Source organism: Chiloscyllium punctatum, chromosome 9 (assembly GCF_047496795.1).
Source record: "Chiloscyllium punctatum isolate Juve2018m chromosome 9, sChiPun1.3, whole genome shotgun sequence".
NCBI lineage: Eukaryota > Metazoa > Chordata > Chondrichthyes > Orectolobiformes > Hemiscylliidae > Chiloscyllium > Chiloscyllium punctatum.
The window spans coordinates 38,026,248-38,039,606 of NC_092747.1; positions in this window are offsets into that span (position 1 = coordinate 38,026,248).

The window sequence follows — 13,359 nt, forward strand, 5'->3', positions numbered from 1 at the left end:
TTATCTCCATATGTTTTTTAAGGTAGCAATCAGAATTGCGCACAGTACTCCAAGTATAGTGAAACAAATAGTCATAAAGTCATACAGCGCAGAAATAGACCCTTCAATCGAACCAGTCCATAATTCCAAACTAAGCGGTCCACCTGCCTGCTCCTGGCCCATATCCCTCCAAATCTTTCCTATTCATGTATCTATGCAAATATCTTTTAAACACGTGTTCTATTCAAATATAAATTTCTGGCTTTCCAAATTTGTAGGCATCTACCCCTTTCATTTTATGAAATTCTTATACGTGTTTGCACGAAACATTGAATGACTTTCACAAAAATATTTTAAATGCAGTTATGTTCAGGGGAATATTGGTTTGCTCATCACTACTGAGATGGAGATCACAGAGGACCCAATGCTCAAGGGGAGGAAGAGTAGGCGGAAGTGGGTATTGCAGATGCTGGAGATTAGAGTCAAGTATACAGTGGTGCTGGAAAAGCACAACAGGTCAGGCAACATCTGAAGGGCAGAAAAATCAACATTTTGGGCAAAAGCCCTTAATCAGGGAACCTCGGGACTGGAGAGATAAATGGGAGGGGGGTGGGGCTAGGGAGAAGTTAGCTGAGAGTGCAATAGGTGGATGGAGTTGGGGGTAAAGGTCATAGGTCTGAGAAGAGGGTGGAGTGAATGGATGGGAAGGAAGATTGACTGGTGGGACAGGTCATGAGGACGGTGCTGAGCTGGAAGGTTGGAACTTCGGTAAGGTGGGTGGAGGAGAAATGAAGAAAGTTGTGAAGTCCACGTTGATGCCATGGGGTTGAAGGATTCCGAGGCGGAAGATGAGGCATTCTTCCTTCAGGCATTGGGTGGTGAGGAAGTGGCAATGGAGGAGGCCCAGGACCTGTTGTCCTTGGTGGAGTGGGAGGGGGAGTTAAGTGTTCTGCCACGGTGCAGTGGGGATGGTTGGCACAAGTGTTCCAGAGGTGTTCCCTAAAACGCTTTGCGAGGAGGCGTCCAATCTCCCCAGTGTAGAGGACATCGCGTCGGGAGCAACAGATACAATAAAGACATGTGTGGAAGTGCAGGTGAAACTCTAATGGATGTGGAAGGCTCCTTCGGGGCCTTGGATGGAGGTGAGGGAGGAGGTGTGGTCGCAGGTTTTGTAGTTCCTGCAGTGGCAGGAGAAGGTGCCAGGAGGGGAGGGTGGGTCGTTAGGGAGTCTGGACCTGACCAGATAGGCATAGAGGGAACTGTCTTTGTGGAAAGTGGATAAGGGTCCATTTGTAGGTGGCGGAAATGTCAGCGGATGATGAAATTTATGCGGAGGTTGGTGGGATGGAAGGTGAGGACCAGGGTGGTTCTGTCCTTGTTGCAGTTAGAGGGGTGGGGCTCAAGGGCAGAGGTGCGGGACCTGGATGAGATGTGTTGGAGGGCATCTTGAACCATGTGGGAGGGGAAATTGCAGACTTTAAAGAAGGAGGCCATCTGGTGTGTTCTGTGGTGGAACTGGAGGAATTGGGAATACGGGATAGCATTTTTGCAGGAGGTAGGGTGGGAGGAGGTGTAATTCAGGTAACTGTGGGAGTCAGTAGGTTTGTAGAAAATGTCAGTTTTGAGTTGGTCATTGATGGATAGGTCTAGGAAGGGGAGGGAGGTTTTCAGAGATGGTCCATGTAAATTTAAGGTCAGAGTGGAATGTGTTGGTGAAGCTGATGAACTGTTCAACCTCCTCGCAGGAGCACGAGGTGGCACCGATGCAGTCATCAATGTAGCGGTGGAAAAGGTGGTGGTGTAACTCCAGAAGATGGACTATGCTACGAAACCGACAAAGAGACAAGCTCAGCTGGGGCCCATATGGGTGCCCTTGGCGAATCCTTTGATCTGGAGGAAGTGGGAGGATTTGAAGGAGAAATTGTTAAGGGTGAGGACCAGTTCAGCTAAATGAATGAGAGTGTCAGTGGAAGGGTACTGGTGGAGACGTCAAGAGAGGAAGAAATGGAGGGCTTGGAAAGGTATCCAGAAGAGGGCAAAAGAGAAAGTGCTGGAAAATCTCAGCAGGTCTAGCAGCATCTGTAAGGAGAGAAAAGAGCTGATGTTTTGACTCTAATTGACCCATTGTCAAAGCTAGGACAAAGGGTCAGTTAGACTCTCCTTATAGATGCTGCCAGACCTGCTGAGATTTTCCAGCATTTTCTCTTTTAGTTACATGTTCCAGCATCCGCAGTAATTTGCTTTTAAGACCATAAGACATTCGGCCCATCGAGTCCACTCTGCCATTCAATCATGGCTGATGGGCATTTCAACTCCACTTAGCCACATTCTCCCCGTAGCCCTTAATTCCTCGAGACAACAGTAGAGGACCAGTAGAGGGCAGTAGTGAGAGGCGATGGAGGAGGATTCTGGGAGAAGTCAGCTCACTGACCATAACTGAAAAGGGAATTGCAGAGAAGCCAGTTTCAAAGAACAGTGAAGACCAAAACATTACGTTGTTGGAGTGTTTCCCTTACTCCCTCCTTCTCAAACCAGAAAAAAATTGTTACAAATATCTCCTTCTGGAAAGGAAAAATAACAAATGCCGAAGATCACAGTGGATCAGGCAGCATCTGTGGAGAAAAAGCAAGTCATTACTTTTTGTCATTTATATAAATGATTTGGATGTGAGCATATGAGGTGTAGTTAATACGTTTGCAGATGACACCAAAATTGGAGGTGTGGTGGACAGCAAAGAAGGTTACCTCGGATTACAACGGGATCTTGATCAGGTAGGTAAATGGGCTGAGAAGTGGCAGATAGAATTTAATTTAGATAAATGCAAGGTGCTGTATTTAGGGAAAGCAAATCTTAGCAGGACTTATATACTTAATGGTAAGGTCCTAGGGAGTGTTGCTGAACAAAGTGACTTTGGAGTGCAGGTTCATAGCTCCTTGAAAGTAGAATCGCAGTAGATAGGATAGTGAAGAAGGCGTTTGATATGCTTTCCTTTATTGGTCAGAGTATTGAGTGCAGGAGTTGGGAGGTCATGTTGAGGTTGTACAGGACATTGGTTAGGCCACGTTTGGAACATTGTGTGTAATTCTGATCTCCTTCCTATCAGAAGGATGTTGTGAAACTTGAAAGGGTTCAGAAAAGACTTACAAGGATCTTGCCAGGGTTGGAGGATTTGAGCTATAGGGAGAGGCTGAACAGGCTGGGGCTGTTTTCCCTGGAGCGTCGGAGGCTGAGGAGTGACCTTATAGAGGTTTATAAAATCATGAGGGGCATGGATAGGATAAATAGACAAGTTCTTTTCCCTGGGGTGGGGGAGTCCAGAACTAGATATATGTAAATATCAGTATGGTACATATACAAGAGGTCTTTGGGATTTTGGATAGAGTCAAAGTCCGATGTTTTGTTTGATTACTTGATACGCAACTGTACAGCACTGAAGTGTATTTGTGATAATGAATATATACCAAGGTTTAGGGTGAGATGGGAAAGATATAACCTTTTCACGCAGAGGGTGGTACAGGTATGGAATGAGCTGCCAGAAGAAGTGGTGAAGGCTGGTACAATTGCGACATTTTAAAGGCACTGGGATGGGTATATGAATAGGAAGGGTTTGGAGGGAAATGGGCCGGGTGCTGGCAGGTGGGACTAGATTGGGTTGGGATATCGGCATGGAAGTGTTGGACCAAATGGTCTGTTTCCGTGCTGTATATCTCTGTGGCTGTGTGAGTAGCTCCATGACATGAGACTCTGTGCTATATGGTCTGTTGCCCAGAACATACACTGAGACAACCATCAACTGCATCTGGAGAACCATCAATTTGGTGAAAGATGTTTTTTAGCCTGTCTGAAATCTGTTGGTCTTCCAGAACAAGGAGTTGACCCCAACGGAATGTTGAGACTAGTAAATTTCAAGGTCAGGATAACGTGCTGAGGAATGTACTAAAGATAGGGGCACCTGCCGAGATGCAGTGGGGAAAGACCATCGTGTGAGGTCTCCCTGTTGTCGGTAAATGGGAGTTTGTTCAGTTATCAGACCCTGCAGGTCAGGCAGCATCCAAGGAACAGGAGCATCGACGTTTCGGGCATCAGCCCTTCTTCCTGAAGAAGGGCAGATGCCCGAAATGTCGATTCTCCTGTTCCTTGGATGCTGCTTGACCTGCTGCGCTTTTCCAGCAACACATTTTCAGCTCTGATTTCCAGCATCTGCAGTCCTCACTTTCTCCTCCAGTTATCAGACCTTCCTGGTTTTTCAAATATATGTAAATATCAGTATGGTACATACACAAGAGGTCTTTGGGATTTTGGATAGAGTCAAAGTCCGATGTTTTGTTTGATTACTTGACACGCAACTGTACAGCACTGAAGTGTATTTGTGATAATGAATATACACCAAGAGATTTTTATGAGCAAGTATATATTTGAAATTAAAAAAAGGAGAGAGAGAGTACCTGCTAGAAAATGTCGTTGTGGCTTTGAAACAACAGAGTCTCAGCAGTGAGATCAAAGTGTTGCTGTTGAGGTCAAAGTGCAGGCTTTGGTAAGCATCATGTTTTGCTGAGGAGGGTGAGTGACATTAAGGTACAACAGGATAAAGTCTTTCCTTTACTCGTAATCCAGTACTTACTGGAGGGATAGTAAAGGCAATTAGTGAAGTGGTATGCTCTTCCTGAGAGATATGGGAGATCAAGGAGAAATTTACTGCCCCTGACAACGATGTTCACAACAAGTATTAAATATTATGGGACACCAGGTTATAGTCCCAACAGGTATAACTGGAAGCTTTCAGAGCACTGCTGCTTTGTCAGGTAACTAGTGGTGTAGGATCATAATTTATAGCAAAAGAACATAGTGTCATACACTGATGTGGTATATTGAACAAACCTAGATTGCTGTTGAGTCTTTCATCTTTTAGAATGGGCTGCAGGTTTAATTCACTAATATGTAAGTCCCAGAACTTCTTTCAAGTCTCATTCCTGAGATAACTTAAGGTTTTGTTAATAAAAAAGTGACACCTCAGCTCAGACAATGCATTAAAGGTGTGAGGTTAGAGTTTGTATGTATTCCAGTCTTGAGTCAGACTGGTTCTATTTCAAAGTAGGAATTTATAAAATGTCACATAGATTTTTTTAAAAAATGACTGCCTACAGATTGTGTGCTTTTTGAATAAAATAGAATGTATCTGCAAATACAATTCTGCAAATGCAAATTCACCTCATAGACTCATATGTGTGTTCGCATGCACATGTGAGAGAGAGAGTGTGAGAATGTATGCATGTGAGGGACATGTAGGTGCATCTGAGACAGATGGGAGAGGTGATTCACTGCCCTTCTGTTCAAAGTGAGCATAGAATTGTGGGCAAACATTCAAATTCGCTTTGTAACCTGTTATGTCATGTAAGCCTTGACACAGACAACGGGTGTCCACGTGGTTAGTTCGTTATACCTCATGGTATGGCTCTGATGGCCTAAAGAAAGTCGTGCCTGGATTCCCTGTATAGGTCAGGGTCACCTGACTTAAATGCCTCAGACCTGGGCTTCAGTCAGGAGTGAACTTTGGAAGCACATTTTTGAGGTTGGCCTGGTCGAAATCATTGGCTATAATGAGCAAGGTTTCAGGATTCCATCTCAAAACTGTTTGTGGCGCTGCGTACTTCATCAAGTGCACTCTTCCTTTCCGCATGTGGTGAAATGTAGACCACTTCAGGACGGCGGAGGTGAACTTGCACGGCAGGTAGTATGAACAGCATTTCACTTTAAATATTCTAGCTGTGGAGAGCACTGACTCGCCAGGGTCACCAGATCTGAGTACCAGATGGTGTTGATCAGATGGCAGACACCACTGCCCCTTGCCTCACCCGAGGACGTCAAGCAATCCATTCAATGAACTGAGAAACCCTCAGGGTAATGGGAGTAAAACAGAGCACATAACAGTGCTTCAATTATCTTTGAAAGGTGAGTTTAGCTTCAAGTTCATCCATTTTGTTCTCAGTGTCATGGATGTTTGAGAGGTACACACAGGGGTGGGGTGAGGGGAGGGGGATGTTGAAACCCCAAAGTTTCAGTGTCAACTGAATTTCAGTGCGTCTCCTGCATTTCCTAGGTGGGCCACTACTCCTAGTCAATTCCATGCATCGGTAAGGGAAGTCTGCTGCTCTGGAAGATATGAGTGTGCATCTAATGGGGTCTTGAGCACAGTCATGCCCTTGTGCGTTCCAGATGGTCTTGCAGTGGGTCTGGTTGTGCCTCCTCAATATTAGGTCACCATGTGGTCAGGACTAGTTCCTGCAATGATCAGGCCTCGGTTCCAGGCTTCCACAAGTTCAAACCTTCTGGCCTCTTGCAGGCTGACGATCTCTCTGGGCTTATAGTTCCAGCGTTGGCAAGGCAAGTCGGTGCTCCTGATGGAGTCCTGGGCACTAGTCAAGTCCTTGAGTGATCCACAGAATCTTGCAGTTGATCTGGTCAGAGCTCTTGACGTTAAGTCACCACAGGGTCAGGTCTTATTCTCGTGCTGGTCACACCTGGATTCCAGCAACAGTAATCTGCCTTCATTGATTGGTGGATTCCCAGACTTGCAAGTAGGTTTCAGAGAAAATTGTTAGTAACTTGAACATACTTAGAATTGAATTTTCAACCTTAAAATGATAAGGTGTGTAAGAATAGGACCTCCTGTAGGCAGCTCATAGGAGTCACCAACATTCCAGCACAATTTTGTTTTGTGTATGGGAAGGTCTTGTCTCACAAATTTGATTGAGTATTTTGAGGAAGTGACAAAGAAGATCTATGAGGGAAGGGAAGTGGATGCTGTCCTCATTGAAGCATTTGACAAAGTGCCTCTTGGTGGGCTGTTCCAGAAGATTAAGTCACATGGGATCCACAGTGAGTGAGTTGGTAAATTGGATACAAAATTGGTTAGGTCATAGAAGATAGAGTCATTGTGGAGGAATATTTTACTATTTGGAGGTCTGTGACCAGTGTTGATCTGCAAGGATCAGTGATGGCACCTCTGTGATTTGCATTATATGCAAAAATGATTTGGATGAAGACGTAGGTGCTTTGATTAATAAGTTTCCAGATTATGTAAAGTGTGGTGGAATTGTAGATATTGAGGAAGGATATAGATCAATTGGAAAGTAGGGCAGACTAATGGATAGATGGAGTTTAATCTGGACAAGTGTAAGGTGATGCATTTTGGGAAGTCAAATTAAGGGGAAAGTATATAGTAAATGGCAGGTTCCTTAGGAGCATTGACATACAGAGGGATCTTGGGGTAGAACTCCATAGCTCCTTAAAATTGACAAAACACATGGATAAGGTGATAAAGAAGGTGCACATGCTTACCTTCATCGGTCAGGGCTTTGAGTACAAAATTTGGGAAGTCATGTTGCAGCTATATAAAACTTTAATTAGGCCACAATTGAGTATTGTGTGCAGTTCTGGTCACCCCACTTTAGGAAGGATGTGGAGTCTTTGAAGTGGGTACAGAAGAGAAATACCAGGATGTTGCCTGGTTTGGAGCTTATTAGCCTTAAGGAGATGTCGGGTAAACTTAAGATTGTTTATGCTAGAGTGGAGGCTAAGGGCAACTTGATAAAAATATATAAAATTATGAGACACATGGATAGGGTAGATATTCAATCTTTTTAACCCCAGAGTGGAAATGTCAAATACGCTGTACTTGAGGGCATTGTTCAAGTGAGAGGGGAAAATAAAGAGATGTGTGAGGTAAGTTTTTTTTACACAGAGGATGGTGGGTGCCTGGAATGTGCTGCCAGGGAAGGTGGTAGAAGCAGATATGATAGCAACATTTAAGAGGCATTTTGACAGTCACATGAACAGACAGGTAACAAAAGGACTTCGGATCACGTGCAGGCAATTGGATTAATTTAGACTGGTCAATATGGTTGGCACATACATGGTGGAAGTAAGGGCCTGATCCTGTGCTGTGCTGTTCTATGTCCTGTGCTCTATGTTCAGGATACTATTGGTAAAGTTTCATTTCATTTCAAACCACAAGTTCCTGATACTTGGGCAAAGAGACAGCAGGAGAAAAGCTGGCAGTTTAGATTATGTAAAACGTAAATTGAATCAGCCCTTGACACATTACCACAGTTCCTAAGTAACAAGCTATAGATTGGTTGAGAACTAATTACAAATTTGATTGTTGTCCTTTAGATCAATAAGGGAAGCAAAGGTGAGGAATAGTTTTGCAAGATTAGCTAAAATCCAATAAGAATATTGAATTTATCAACACAAATATACATAGGTCAAACGAAAAGAAAATGAGGAATATCAGTTCCCATCATGTGCTTCTGATTAATAGCAAAACAAAGCACTGGGCTGAAATTACTGTTGAGTATTTATGTCCTTTCCTTAAGTACAGGAACAGGAAGTGGGAGCCATATCTTACCTTGCCATGTTTATCAGGGTCCACACACAACCAGCTAAAAAGTTATAACTAATTTTCCACAATGTGTTCACTCTTTCACTTGTCTGTTCTACATCAACATATTTAAACATGGACTACTATTTTAATCATTGGCCTTTAACTTCAAAAGTTAGAAATCTTACTACATACTTTAATCATAATTAATTTAACTTGATCTAAAATTTCTATCAAAATTGATTTACACAATGTTATGATTTTTTTAAAGTAAAAGACTGACTTTCAAAACACCATGGCAGTATTGGGTAGCACAGAGCACACAACTTTAAGACTTGCATATTACGCTTGTGAAAAACAACTTAGAGTCATAGTCATAGAGATGTACAGCATGGAAACAGACCCTTCGGTCCAACCCATCCATGCCGACCAGATATCCCAACCCAATCTAGCCCCAGCTGCCAGCACCCGGCCCATATCCCTCCAAACCCTTCCTATTCATATATCCATCCAAATGCCTCTTAAATGTTGCAATTGTAGCAGTCCCCAGCACATCCTCTGGCAGCTCATTCCATACACGTACCACCCTCTGCATGAAAAAGTTGCCCCTTAGGTCTCTTATCTTTCCCCCTCACCGTAAACCTATGCCCTCTAGTTCTGAACTCCCCGACGCCAGGGAAAAGACTTTGTCTATTTATCTTATCTATGCCCCTCAGAATTTTGTAAACCTCTATAAGTTCACCCCTCAGCCTCCAACGCTCCAGGGAAAACAGCCTGTTCAGCCTCTCCCTGTAGCTCAGATCCTCCAACCCTGGCAACATCCTTGTAGATCTTTTCTGAACCCTTTCAAGTTTCACAACATCTTTCCGATAGGAAGGAGACCAGAATTGCACGCAATATTCCAACAGTGGCCTAAACAATGTCTTGTACAGCCGCAACATGACCTCCCAACTCCTGTACTCAATACTCTGACCAATAAAGGAAAGCATATCAAACGCCTTCTTCACTATTCCATCTACCTGCGACTCCACTTTCAAGGAGCTATGAGCGTGCACTCCAAGGTCTCTTTGTTCAGCAACACTCCCTAGGACCTTACCATTAAATGTATAAGTCCTGCTAAGATTTGCTTTCCCAAAATGCAGCACCTCACCTTTATCTGAATTAAACTCCATCTGCAACTTCTCAGTCCATTGGCCCATCTGGTCCAGATCCTGTTGTAATCTGAGGTAACCCACTTCGCTGTCCACTACACCTCCAATTTTGGTGTCATCTGCAAACTTATTAACTGTACCTCTTATGCTCGCATCCAAATCATTTATGTAAATGACAAAAAGTAGAGAGCCCAGCACCGATCCCTGTGGCACTCCACTGGTTACAGGCCTCCAGTCTGAAAAACAACCCTCCACCACAACCCTCTGTCTTCTACCTTTGAGCCAGTTCTGTATCCAAATAGCTAGTTCTCCATGTATTCCATGAGATTTAACTTTGCTAATCAGTCTTCCATGGGGAACTTTGTCGAACGCCTTACTGAAATCCATATAGATCACATCTACCACTCTGCCCTCATCAATCTTCTTTGTTACTTCTTCAAAAAACTCAATCAAGTATGTGAGACATGATTTCCCATGCACAAAGCCATGTTGACTATTCCAAATCAGTCCTTGCCTTTCCAAATACATGTACATCCTGTCCCTCAGGATTCCCTCCAACAACTTTCCGACCACCAAGGTCAGGCTCACTGTTCTATAGTTCCCTGGCTTGTCTTTACCGCCCTTCTTATACAGTGGCACCACCTTTGCCAGCCTCCAGTCTTCCAGCACCTCACCTGTGACTATTGATGATACAAATATCTCAGCAAGAGGCCCGGCAATCACTTCTCTAGCCTCCCAGAGAGTTCTCGGGTACACCTGATCAGTTCCTGGGGATTTATCCACCTTTAACTGTTTCAAGACATCCAGCACTTCCTCCTCTGTAATCTGGACATTTTGCAAGATGTCACCATCTATTTCCCTACAGTCTATATCTTCCATATCCTTTTCCACAGTAAATACTGATGCAAAGGCTCCACACAAAGGCCACCTTGCTGGTCTTTGAGGGGCCCTATTCTCTCCCTAATTACCCTTTTGTCCATAATATATTTGTAAAAACCCTTTGGATTCTCCTTAATTATATTTGCCAAAGCTATCTCATGTCCCCGTTTTGCCCTCCTGATTTCCCACTTAAGTATAGTCCTACTTTCTTTATACTCTTCTAAGGATTCACTCGATCTATCCTGTCTATACCTGACATATGCTTCCTTCTTTTTCTTAACCAAACCCTCAATTTCTTTAGTCAACCAGCATTCCCTATACCTACCAGCCTTCCCTTTTACTCTGACAGGAATATACTTTCTTGTTATCTCATTTCTGAAGGCTTCCCATTTTCCAGCCGTCCCTTTACCTGTGAACATCTGCCTCCAATCAGCTTTCGAAAGTTCTTGCCTAATACCGTCAAAATTGGCCTTTCTCCAATTTAGAACTTCAACTTTTAGATCTGGTTTATCCTTTTCCATCACTATTTTAAAACGAATACAATTATGGTCGCTGGCCCCAAAGTGCTCCCCCACTGACACCTCAGTCACCTGCCCTGCCTTATTTCCCAAGAGTAGGTCAAGTTTTGCACCTTCTCTCATAGGTACATCCACATACTGAATCAGAAAATTTTCTTGTACACACTTAAGAAATTCCTCTCCATCTAAAACTTTAACACTATGGCAATCCCAGTTCGTGTTTGGAAAGTTAAAATGCCCTACCATAACCACCCTATTATTCTTACAGGTAGCTGAGATCTCCTTACAAGTTTGTTTCTCAATTTCCCTCTGATTATTAGGGGGTCTATAATACAATCCCAATAAGGTGATCATCCCTTTTTTATTTCTCAGTTCCACCCAAATAACGTCCCTGGATGTATTTCTGGGAATATCCTCCCTCAGCACAGCTTATCAAAAATGCCACTCCCCCTCCTCTCTTGCCTCCCTTTCTATCCTTCCTGTAGCATTGTATCCTGGAACATTAAGCTGCCAGTCGTGCCCATCCCTGAGCCATGTTTCTGTAATTGCTATGATATTCCAGTCCCATGTTCCTAACCATGCCCTGAGTTCATCTGCCTTCCTTGTTAGGCCCCTTGCATTGAAATAAATGCAATTTAATTTATTCGTCCTACCTTGTCCCTGCCTGCCATGTTTGACTCACTTCTGTTCTCAGCTGTACCAGTCTCAGATTGATTTCTTTCCTCACTATCTCCCTGGGTTCCAATTCAAACAGCAAAGGCAGTAGCTGTGCAGGTTCTCTCTCTCTCTCTCTCTCTCCTGCACTGTCCTCACCATGTGCTTCCTTTGTCTGCTCTTCTCCCTTTTAAACTGCTGTTGTTTTGACTTTTTTTCCCCAAAGTTCCAAAACAATGCAACAGCATATAAAACAGTAATTGTTGCTCCTGGAATTCGAGGAAATCACCTCCAACACCTAAAATACCTCAAAAAAAGGAGCAGCTCTTACAGCCAGAAATTTTTTCCCGTCCTCCATCTTGAATTACCTTGATGATACTCAATATACTACCCTCAGACTCGAAAAATGTGGTGCTGGAAAAACACAGCAGGCCAGGCAGCATCCAAGGAACAGGAGAATCGATGTTTCGGGCATAAGCCCTTCTTTCGGCTTATGCCCGAAACATCGATTCTCCTGTTCCTTGGATGCTGCCTGGCCTGCTGTGTTTTTCCAGCACCACATTTTTCAACTCTGGTACTCCAGCATCTGCAGTCCTCACTTTCTCCAACTACCCTCAGAGTTTACCATAGGATCAAAATGAGACTTGGTGTCACCATTAGGTCAAAAAGTAAGATAGATTAGATCACCAAAATTATCACTGAATGGCAGATCAGATTCAATGGTCTGAATGGGGTATTTTGGACAGTCTTATGTTCAGTACATTTTTCTTGATGCTTTTGTTGGGTACGGACATTACTAATGATGCCCACATTCATTGCCAACCACAGACAGCCCTCGAACTGAACAGCTTGCTTGGCTATTTCAGAGGACAGTTTTAAGGGGTTGGGTTGGCTTTGGGTTTGGAATCACATGTAGGCCCAGATCAAATATGAATGGCATATTTCCTTCCCAAAAAGGTACTTGGGAATCGGACAGGATTTTACAACTGTCAACACATGGTTGCCATTAAATGAGATTAATTTCAGATTTATTAACTGAATTCAAATTTCATCAGCTGCCATGCTGAGATTCAATCCCAAGTCTCCATAACATATTTCTGGTGTTTTGGATTACTAATGCAGCAGTGTTACCACAATGCCCTGCTAGAAAAAGAAACTTTATTGAGGGTACAGAGTTAATCTAACTTAGTATGTCAGAGACACAAAAATTTGATTTAAAAAAAAACAATCAGTGTGCAATTTATTTACAATGTTAACTATTCAAAGAAGCAATACTTGAAGCATAACAAATCTCAGTTTTTGTAATGAAACTTTGGAATCTAATGATAGACCTAAAGCCAAGTACAACAATAACTGTAACTGATACCCTAAACAGTAATATGATGAATGGCTAATATTATCCATTGCATCTTTTAGCATTGTCCTGAACAAGCATATGGGTCATAGTTTAAAATTTTCCTTTAAGAATGGCCTCTTCAACAATACGGTGTTCTATCATAACTATACTTGAGTATACTTGAATGGTACACAAAAGTCAAATCTATAGCCTTCTGACCATTGTACTATGTCTCTTAGAAGATGTGTAGTTCCTCTTTAAGGGACATGCTCATGATTCATCATTGTATAATATAAAGCCCATTCTTCACCTTATTGAGCCCTGTCCTCTTGTAGCATGAGATGAGGAATATGTGCTGTAGTACATCGAATCACTTAGCTTTAGTCCAGACGTGCAAGTGCATATGTTGGTGCCAGGCACTGCAATAAAATGTTGTTTTAGATATTGCAGTCCTCAAAACTA